The sequence below is a fragment of the Ananas comosus genome, linkage group 15, assembly GCF_001540865.1.
Source record: "Ananas comosus cultivar F153 linkage group 15, ASM154086v1, whole genome shotgun sequence".
In the NCBI taxonomy this organism is placed as follows: Eukaryota; Viridiplantae; Streptophyta; class Magnoliopsida; order Poales; family Bromeliaceae; genus Ananas; species Ananas comosus.
In genome coordinates, this window is record NC_033635.1 from 9,675,565 (window position 1) to 9,686,863 (window position 11,299).

At 36.7% G+C, this 11,299-nt stretch overlaps 1 long non-coding RNA gene across 5 annotated transcripts; it reads right to left on the reverse strand.

Annotated features, from left to right (window-relative positions):
• Window positions 3,864-9,922, reverse strand: LOC109721164. 5 transcript variants are annotated; one of them, XR_002219156.1, is made up of 5 exons: window positions 9,756-9,922; window positions 8,918-9,109; window positions 6,165-6,489; window positions 4,457-4,573; window positions 3,864-4,015 (listed from the first exon to the last, which is right to left on the reverse strand). It is a non-coding gene; the product is annotated as an uncharacterized LOC109721164 (long non-coding RNA). The 5 variants fall into 5 exon arrangements; XR_002219157.1 differs by lacking the exon at window positions 9,756-9,922 and adding an exon at window positions 9,111-9,265 and having other exon boundaries at window positions 8,918-9,037; XR_002219158.1 differs by lacking the exon at window positions 9,756-9,922 and having other exon boundaries at window positions 6,165-6,251; window positions 6,335-6,489; window positions 8,918-9,265.

Consider the following 11,299-nt stretch of genomic DNA (forward strand, 5'->3'; position numbering starts at 1 on the left):
AGCTTAGTCAGTTTATATGGTTCAGTATTTTTATTACATTGGAATATGTGGACTTTCATGAATGTAATAAAAGGATTTCTGGATTTGGTAAAATAAAAGGTTTTCTACCCCTCGTGGTAGCTTTTATAAAAGATAAAAGTTTTCGCGTATGGAACAGTTTTCAAAAGATTTTTCGTGGACTTTTGTTTAAACATCGAATGTAAAACTACGGTGTGAATGGTGAATGTATGAAGGTATAGCTATCTGTATATTCATTTAGTTGTGGTTGTATACTGTTTGTACTTTTGTACTTGTGCGACGCCGTGTAAATATAGGGGAGACTCTGTCCGTGTGAACAGTGGATTCCCTGTATTTGTGGCGGATCTGGCATACTCTGGGGTCAGGTTTTCAAAAAAAAAAAATTTAAACGCTTTTCCGCTGTGTTTCAAACTAAAAGGGGACCCCGGGGCGTGATAGCTTTTCATGGTATTAGGAGTCTTAATACCTAAAATCTGCAATTTAGATCTTTTTAGAAGGTAATTACACAATAGTTAACATTATCCTCATTCTGAAATTAAGGTCAATTTACCCCAAATTTCATTCCTAACTAGTGAAGATATCCGCGTGTTGCAGCGGATCGATTCTATAATAAAAAATGATTAAAAGAAGCTGAAGACAAAAGAAATAGTAAAAGCATAAGAAGAATAAGAAAAAAGTTGAATAACAAAAAAAATAAAAGTAGAAACAACTGAAGCAGCAATAATAGGGATAGATATAACGAAATTTAGAATTGTAGAAGTTGAAAAAAAAACTGCAAAAGTTGGTGCCAAGAAAAAGCAACAGTCAGCAACAATAAAAAGAGTGTGTATGTATTTCATTGTTCAAAATAGCCTTTTGTACTACTTTATTAGTTGTTTTTTTGTTCTGAATAAATGAAATGCAGATTGCGCTATTTATTATTAATTTATGTAAAAAATGCCTAATAATTATAAAATAGATAAAATATTTGAGCTAAAGAATAAAAAATATATAATGCTTAGATATACCAATCAACCAAATATGAAGACCCAATCTCCAAAGTCAAGATTATCCAAGATTGCAAATAACCTTAACCCATATATTAAGACATAAATGGTAGGGCAAATAGTTATCAAAGGAGCACCCAATTTAAGCTTTACTCCCCCATTATTATATAAGTACAACCTCAGCAGAAGAAAAAAAGAAAATGCAAAACTATTCTCAATCTAACAATTAAAATCATAAAATATATGTAATATACCGAAAATTCGGAAAACAAGTATCGAACTTTAGTCAAATTGACCAAAGTGCGAGGATGGTACACTTCGGCAAGTCCGGAGGTGTTAAAATGATTAAAAGTGAGTTACGGGAGGTTTTCGAGAGCTAAAGAATCAAATTCTGCAAAACTGCAGGTTTTCAGCTCTCGGGGACCGGTCCTTGGTGGGAGAGACTGGTCCCCGAACGCGTGCAGAATGAGACAGCCGAAAAATCGGCTAAGTCCTGAAAAGTTAGCTCTCGGGAACCGGTCCCTGCCTGAGAGACCGGTCCCCGAGAGACCGGTCCCCCAAGGAGGGACCGGATGCATTGCACGCGGCAGCTCTGGCTGCGCAGGGTGGACCTTCGGGGACCGGTCCCTGCTCGGGGAGACCGGTCTCTGCCTGCGAAAACTGCCCAGTCCAGGCAGTGCACAGAGGTAAAAGTTGAGGGGTTTATTTGCATTTTGGCAACCCAATAGCTATGTTATGGGGCCTAATGAGATTTTCTCTCATTCTCTCCCTCACACACACTCTTTTCTCTCCCTCTCTCTCCCTAGAAGACAAAAGAGAAGAAGAAGAAAGGAAGAAAAGAAGGAGAAGAAGGAAAAGAAGGTGAAGAAGAAGATCAAGGAGCAAAGGAGCTTCATCTTCTTCCTCTCTAGTGCAAGAAAAGGAAGCTTACAAGGTAAGCTTTGAACCCTAATGTAGTAAAACCCTAGAAATGGGTTTGAATGAACCTAGAAATGGTTTCTAATGGAATATCTAGTAGTTTGAAGCTTTCTTTTTGCTTCTTTAAAGATCAAAACCATGGTTGAGCTCAAGGTGAGCTTCAACCCACCTCTAATGGTGAAATCTAATCTAGGGTTTTGGAAAGCCTAAGAATGGTTCTAATGGACTATTTAGAGTATAATGAAGCTACTTTTGCTTCCCAAAGAGATCAAACCCTAGGTTTTGATATACATTGGAGCTAGGGCACCCAAATTGGGGCTTTTGCTCATGAGGGTTTCTAAGTGCAATTGACCCTCTAGAAACCTAATTGGGGGTATTTCCGACGCGTTGGTGCGTTCGGATTAACGTTGCGAAAAGCCGATCAAAAGTTATGGGCAAAATGGCCTAATAAGGGTTCGTTTTGCCGCAGGTAAAGAACGAAGCATCTAAAAATCCCAAAGAAAATCATCGGAGCACCTTTGAAAGCCTACGAGGTGGGTGGTGCTTCTCAAACTCATTGAACTTCTCTCTATGCCTAATGTGTCATTCATTTGAGCATGTATATATATATTGTTGCATGCATTTTAGGGTAAAGTAACGATGAAAATGTGATGTTGCATGATTGTGAGTACATCTTGCATAATATGATGAATAAGAACTATGTAAATGTCGAAAACCCTATGTGTATGCATGAGAAAAAGTGAGCACCCAAAGTGAGCAAAAGAACCGAGTGACACTATGACATAGATCGAGTGGCATTTGAAAAAGTAAAGAACACTAGAGTTAGTGTGATGCAAAGAACTAACGTGATGTAAAGAATGATGAAAATGACAATGTCTAAAGTTAAAGTAATGTGGGGAGTAAAGAACACAAAGTGCTAGAAGTAGCCAAAAGTAAAGAACGTAAAGAATATAATTGCTAGAGTTAGCGAAAGCAAAAGAAAAAGTAAAGAACCACGATTGCTAGAGTGGCAACATAAAGTGAAAGAAAGAACACTAGAGCTAGTGTAAAGTCAAGATTGAACTTATAAATCCTTTGAGTTAAGGATATGATCATACTTGCTATGAGTTCCGTGCTCGAGGGCGGTCGCTCCCCCTCGGGCGATGCGCTCCGGAGTTATGCATCACGGGTTGGAGTAAACCCGAAGGACGGTCCTAGCGGGTGAGTTCCTGCGATGATGGACTTAATGTGAAGCAAGTTAATGTGGCGATACCCCCGGGTTAGCCTTGAGATTAAAGAACAAAGAGCAAAGAAAAGTGCAAACACAAAGAACAAAGAAGTAACGTGTAAGAAACAAAGAATTGGCATAATCTGCATATGTTAATGTTGAGCATATTCCTTGTTTTGATATCAGGATATTCAGCAGTCATGTGTTAGATTGTTACTATATTTCAAGCTTTCCTTTCTATTATGCATGAAGTTAGTCTAGTGGGAAAGCTCGTGAGTGTTGAGGCGAACCCACTGGAATTGTTGTAGTTCTCACCCACTTATTTCCACAGAGCGCGGACGACGCGAAGCCGGCGACGCGACGAGGTAAAGGATATCGCGCTTAGTCAGGAGGCCACCACAGTTGGGTCATTTTGTTAGTAAACACCTTTATATCTTTTGTCTTGATGATTTAATGAGGTAAGGAAATAATGTAAAGCTTATTTTGAGGTAAATGTGATGTAAGAAAGAAATGATGAAATTATGTAATGAAATGCAAAGAATCCTAAATTTAAGAGATAGATGCAATGTATATGATCTAAAATGAATCATATTACTTGTGAATGTTTAGTTTCCTTTTTCTTTCACTAATGGCTATTGCTTACCCTCGTGTAAGCCGTTTGTGTATGTTTCCGCTAGTGCTTTTCTCTATTGATGAAAATGTACATGTGATGAGCCTTGGGCGGATAGGGGAAACTCTGTCCGTTCGGCGTCTGTTTGACGTGCTCGGGTCGGGCCAAATTGGTGCCGGTCTCGGGGCGTGACAATATAACTCTCAACAAATCAATCAATTGTTTCTTCCCAATCGGAGAAAAAAAATCTTGTATAAGTGGTAAGATCATCATAACCTAAATAAAACAAACACGTATAGTAAAATGTAAACACTAAGAAAAAGGTGAGTTTGATACATTGCTAAGTTGGCCTACTGTAATACAATGATTTAAATAAAAGTGCTACAGAGTTATATATAATCAGCTCTAGTCAACTCAAAACCATAGCACCATAACGGTTCCAGGGGAGTTGGGGGCCGAGGGTTAGGAAAGAGGTGGCAACACGTGATAAAAGTCGTTGAAAAATTATAGTATTATAGATTTTACACAAACCTCACAAACTGCAGCAAGTTTCTAAACTTAAAAAAAAAATCTTCATTAAAAGAACTCGGGTATGTGAATATTGGGACTTATGTGAAAAATTTAAGAAAAGTTTAAAATATAAAATGGAAAGATAAAATAAAAATTTGAAGAGGCTAAGAGCTTTCATCTTTTAACAAATTACAAAAGGTACTTTACCTCTCCTCTCTCATGTCTTCTGCTATTGGAATTCTCTTAAGAGCCAATGGCTACAGTAGCTTCTTTAAGGCATCTAAGTTGCCTTTTTTACTTGACTTCCAGTAAAATACAATTAAACTGAAAAAATATAAAGGCTTAAATTTAGGTTAGCTCAAAAAAAAAAAAAAAAAATAATCATTAGTGTCCTTTACACCAAGAGCGATCATATCTATCATTGCCTCTTCAAGGTAGATAAATAGATAAGATTGAAGAGGCTTTAAAAATTAGAGATCGATATAAATATTTGAGAAAAAAATCAAGAACACTTGATAAACAATTAGTCATCAACTCCTTTAAAAGAATAAGATCAATTTATCTATATAAATTCATTCCACTTTACAAAAATTCAAACCTAGGAGTGCTGAAATTGCTAATTTGATAAAACCATTTTACATAGACACTATCAATCCCTAAACATAAAAATACAGGGTTCTTTCTTATAGCTAGAAAAAATCGAGCAATGGTTGTATTGAAAAGCAATGAACCATCAATACCAAAGAAACCCAAAAGAAAGTTGATGAACTTCATGGAAAAAATATAAAAGAACATAACACATTTAAGATTATTTAAAAAAAGAAAAAAAGATGAAGATTTAGATTCATCTTTGAGTATTATAACCTTTAACTTATCAGCCTTGTGCTCAAGTAAGTTACATTCAAGCATGAACGTCCGTAGCGATTACATCCAATCTAGCTTAAATAAGAACAGTAGTTTCATGCTATCTGCCTTGACATTTGATTATTGATATGGAACTTACATGAACTCAACAAAATTGCCCCATATCTGCCTTGAGAAGTTATTACTATGTATTGTAATATATGCGCTATATTTATAATTGAAGAGTGCTTGATTTAAGTTCTGTCATTGATGGAGAAACTCATTATCAAAGTTTATATAAATTCTGTGCAGGGATGAATAATGAAAATCTACTCTAGTAGTTTCATCTAAAAAATAAAGCTTGAATAGGGCCCATAATAACTCAGAAGGCTGATTTCTTTAATGTAAATGAGAGTATGAAATTAAAAAACTAGGCAGCCGTAATAATAATTTTTATTATTAAAAACTAATCAAATACCATAATATATATACCTTCCAGCTGAATAAATCATCAATTTGACTGGCAACATATGTCAGATTGGAGCATCAGTTTGTACATCTCACTAACACATCAAGCAGAGAAAGAAAAAAAGAAAAAAATAATAATATGACACATAAAATCAAACATTCACACTATCCATTTTCTGATGTTAAACCTTTGAGTGCCAAATATTTGTGATAAGGAAAACTTATAATAAAATATAGTCATGCAGTTATATTTTCAAGAACTAAAGAAATATGATGATACCGGTGTGTTAAAATATTTTTCATACCTCTGCTATAGTCAAGCTAATTATCAACTATTTCCTTCCTACAGTTCCAGTCTTAAATTTGCATGTGAATTATTTTGTGAACTTTTAGCTTATTGCTGTAGTGTGATGCCTTTGAGGTTTTCTTTTTCTATTATATTATCCCAGATCAAACTTTGTCAAAATTAATAATAGATGTGTTTATAACTTACACATTTTCGTGTTGTATAATTTTTGTTCAGTTTTCTTTTTTCTGCTTGAGATAATGCATTTAAAATACTTAATAAATGAGGAACAAATATTTTGTTAGGCCAAACACCAACCTTGGAGCAAATGTTATCCCTACTTGAGATAATATCCTTATTGCCAATGAAGATGGTTCCAAATGTCGAATAAAGGAGACCGGTGACCTAACATACACATCTCAGTTTTAGATAACAATCTCGACAAAGAACCTAATATATGTCGAAAATATAGTATAGGAAATACACACATTATTTTAATAAATGTGGTTTTCTCAGAACCATTTGGGCTTAGGCCTATGCATTCTCCTTGCGCCATGGCGAGTGATAGGTTGTGGATTGCATGCTTGTTTGCAGTTCCATCCTTTTTAGGGTCAAATTATAGAATAATTTTTGCATGGCTTACCTGGAAAATTCATTACATTTAAAATCTACAAAGTAAAATAATTGTGCATAAATAAAACATTTTTAGATTTCTTAATTAGAAGGTAATAAAGCTGCTCTATAGTATCCATCAAATGCATACTATGAGAGCTCATAGAATCCGTGATACGGAACAAATCTTGGAAATAGGGCTGGCAAATGAGCGAGCCGGCTCGTGTTCGACTCGCGTTCGACTCGATATTTGGCTCGCTCGAGCTCGACTCGAAATTAAATGAGCCAAGCTTGAACAAAAAAAAAAGCTCGAAATTCATTTCAAGCCGAGCTTGAGTATTACTCAGCTCGTTCGAATTAGGCTTGAAAAGCTCGAGTATATATATATATATATATATATATATATATATAGATATATATATATATATATATAGATATAGGTAGTATATATATACCCTATATATATATAGTATGAGTGAGTGGTTACTATGCCTATCGAAAGTATAGAGAATCTGCGGTTTATTCGATTTTTGATTCTTTAGATCACTGTCCTTAATTCATTTCTTATTTTTTGGGATTAATACTATTATTACCTTGTAAGAACGCACTTAATTCTAGGTATTAGTTAATCCTAGGGGGTCGCAATCATTCCAACCATACAATCTTGAATTCAAAGCGTCAAAATTCGAAAAATACAAATCTTTATATTTTCGAATAGGCATAGTAGTTCCACATTATATATATATAGAATATTAATAGTATATATATATTTATATATATATAGTATTATATATCTAGTATATTATATATAGTATATTTAAGCAAATAGATAAAGGTATAAGTATATTATGTATAGGTATAGCTGACCGTGAATAACTTGATTTAAGTTAACCTTGGGCCTAATGTTGTTGGCCTATAGACTAACAAACGTTAATAGGACAAATAGAAGGAATGCGAATATTTTCATCTAACTTAGTACATTTTTAAAGTTTCTTTCTTTTTTTATAGATGCTTAAATTTTTGCAAGTATGTTGTTATTTCTTGTCTCTGTTTCTGCTCTCTCACCCTAAGGTGGCCAATGCGGAAGCCGTGCTAGATTACCAGTAACGAGCATATACCTGCCGGTTGCCTTACCTTTGCTATTGAATTAGTATACTTGAGAAAAGTATACAGAATATTTTCTAAAGTAAAAATTAATTATTTCATATAAAATCTTTAATTTTAATATATGATGGATAGTTAATCAATTATTTATCTGAATAATTATTTGTTTTGGACGGCATAAATGAAAAATGAATTAGATATGGAGATTGAAGGGCGGCAAGGAAATAAGACAGGGGTGAGGTTGAAAAGATATAGTTATTTCATACTTCATAAATTAGTTTTTTCATATTATAATGGACTATATTTTGGTATATTATTTTGTTACTCTTGAAACTATGTAGACATATTTTCTGTAATCAAATTAATAGTAATGTTCTATACAAATTAATAAATACTATTTGCATCGGTCGAGATGTTGGAGATATTTGCAAGCGGGTCTCGTTTTTTATGGTTTTCTGAGCTCTTCTCTGATTCTCGTTAATATTTATGTGCGTCTGTCTCTTTTGAAGCTCGGCTCGTTTATATTTTTTTATATTCATATTCTCATATAACTGATGCTATAATTTTTAGTGTCTTTCAATATTAGTTTTTAAGCGTATATTGAGCTGCTCGTATTTTGTGCTATTGTCTTCCTTTCGGTGATTGTTTCTTTGTTCTTTCGTTCCATTCTCTTTTACGTTTTGTTTAATTCTTCTTCTCGTATTTTTTCATCTATCTCTTTTCCAAAATGATTTTCAGGATTTTTTTTTTGGAGATTTATTTATTCTAGTGTTATATAGATATGTATCGATATGTCATGCGATAATGCTTATTTGTCTTGTAATATCTGTTGTAATGTGGTTGGTCTAATATTATTTCTTATATTTTTGAAATTTAGATATTATCTTAAATTTTAGAATTTTGAAATTTGGATATTACCTTAAATTTTAGATTTTAAATTTAGATATACACCTTGGAAGAGGGAGTTATCAAATTTTCGTATACGTTAAAATCTAAATTTTATCTTGAAATTTAGATTTTAAAATTCAGATATATATCTTGGAAGAGGAGATAACTCTCTCTTCCAAGGTATTTCTGAAACTGCAATTTTGATGAATATAAAAAATTTGGTTAGTGTAACTTGGGTTTTAGAGGTGCTTACGCACAGATATAGTATCGCACTGGTATGCAAGTAAAAGCCAATGATATGATCTTGGAGATGATCAGACTGCCAAAGAATTTTAACATCAGATTGAAAATATATTTAACCACTGCATAAAAATGGCAAATAAATTAAGATCATATAAACATTATCAAACCATTAAGGGATCCCATTTTGATTTCAATTTGATGAGTTTGAGAGAAAAATCTATTACCCAAATTTGACAGGCAACCGAGGTGCGGCAACCATAGAGGCAGTGAGGGTTGTGCGGACGCATTAATTGGAAGGGGAACCAGCTTCATTGCCGCACAATCCCAAAAAGCGAAGAAGGAGGCTGCTGCCAGGGAAGAGAGGAAAAAAAAGGTGAGGAAGCAGGAAAAAAAAAGGGTCGGGAAGTAGGAACTAACTGAGAAGGCAATAGATGGCATCGAAGCGACGGGGAGACGGGATCGAAACGACGGGGAGATGGGATCGAAGCGGTAGGGGAGGCAGGATCGAAGCGGCCAGGAGATGGGATCGAAGTGGTGGGAAAAACAACCGGATCAAAGGGGCGACAACAAAAAAATCCCAAGAGAGAAGCGAGTTGGTTCAGTTATAAAATAAAAAATCAGTGCAAGAATAAAATGAGGAAGAGAATACTGACAACTGGGTCCCACTCATTAAGTCTAAAACTAAGATTAACATGACACGTGGCTAGATAATACGGAGATTAATAGGTTTATATAGATGAACTATATATGCACATACACCTCTATATATACATGTATTCATGCAGTTTTCAGCATATATATATGCAGTTTTCAGCATAGTCTCAAGGTCCCTATATACTAATATAAGTAGTAATCAGTTAGAAACCTCTTATTTAACACCTTTATACAGCAGGGAAAATCATTTTATCTCAGATTACATCCTAACAATCCATTAATATATGCATATAGGCTGCTAGCAAGTTTCTTTAAGCCTCTACAAGCCTTAGAAGTTAAGATCACCCTAGTTTAACCTCTTATAAAGCAACTAGCATCACACTAAGTAAGAAATATACTAATTCTTACCTCAATTTCCTTCTCCCCAGCTGAATCCCTGCTCACAAGCCTCTTCTCTCAGCTTTTTAACCCTTTTTTTCAGCTCAACTTACCAAAAATCTGCACTCCACTAACCTTTCTCTCATCCACTACCTAGGTTGTAGAGAGAGAGAGAAAGAAACGAAATAAGAAGAGAAGGGGAGTTGATTCCCTATTCACAGCAGCTGGGGAAAGTAGCTCAGCTACAGATAAGATCAAAACAAGTGCAACTAACCCCTCCACAAGCTGAAATTTGCAGTTTTCACAAAACAGTCCCTATAGTTTACAAAATAGTCCCTGCACTAAATAGCAGCTGGCAACAGCAACAGTTTTCAGCAGCAACAATAACAATAGAAACAGCTGCTGCAACCAGCAGTAGCAGTAGCATTCAGCAATAGCTAGTGCACTTAAACCCCCCAAAAAAATAGGAATTCTGCTTTTGTAAGGACTGAGATTTTTGTAGTGTAGCTAAACTCTCAGTTGAAGATGTTTTTGTGTGTAATTTAATTACAAAACGGCCCCGAGGCACCTGCCGCCGCCCTCTCAAAGGTCCGCCGCCGCCGCGCGACCACCGACGCCGTTGGACCGAGCCGGTCCGAGCCGGACCCGACGGCGTCCGCCGACCTCGCCGACGCCGCCGCGTCCGCTGCCGCCGCCAGCCGCCCCTACGATCGGCCTCGTGCCCCGCTGTGGCTCCCTCCCAGGCTTCCACCGCCGTCAGAGCCCAGAGGAGTGTTGGGCTCTCCTCTCTCCCTCTCTCTTTCTCTCCCTTCCTTCTACCTTCACCACCGACGCGCCGCCAACCGGCCGGCCCCGAGTCAGCCGCCGCCGGACCCGCGTGCGTCGTCCACGTCCCCTTCCTCTCCCTCCGCCGACCCACCAACCGATCCCGATCCAATCCCAATCCACCTTGTTTTGGGATTTCTCGTTGATATATGTTCCGCGTTGAACGTTTTTCCAGGTGGTTTGTGGCCTTAAAGTTAGGCTCGGGGAGTGGCTTGCTGATTTTGCGTACTTGCGGGGAGGTGCACGCTAGGGAGCGCTTTGCTATGTATTTTATAGCGCTGAAAGCGCTTTTATGGCAAAACGGTGATGGCTGGAGAGGAGCTAGTTGCGCGCTAGAGGCGTCTAGGCAGGCAGTCTAAACGCTTGCCTAACGTGGCCACGCTAGTCGTGGAGCCTCTGTTGTTTCAACGCTAAAGCAAAGTAGAACTAGCTGGTGCCTAAGTGCTGTTTTAGGTTGGAAGAAGCTTATCTTCCTTTGTGTGTGTATTTATGTATATTTTATACATAAAAACCTAAAAGAGCTTTAGGCACGCAGTTTGAGTTTTAGGCAGTCGTGGTAATCAAGGTCTTGTCGACTGGGCCAGCTTTGCTCGATAACCTGACGATATTTGTCTCAGGCCATGCTCGGTCTTCGGTTGAAGAGTGGCACCGAAGAGGCCTTTTAGCTCAATGATAAGTGAAATTCACTTTGAACCTTTAGCGCATCTTAAAGGCAAAATTGAGCAAAAGCGGGCTTTGAACTGCTCACG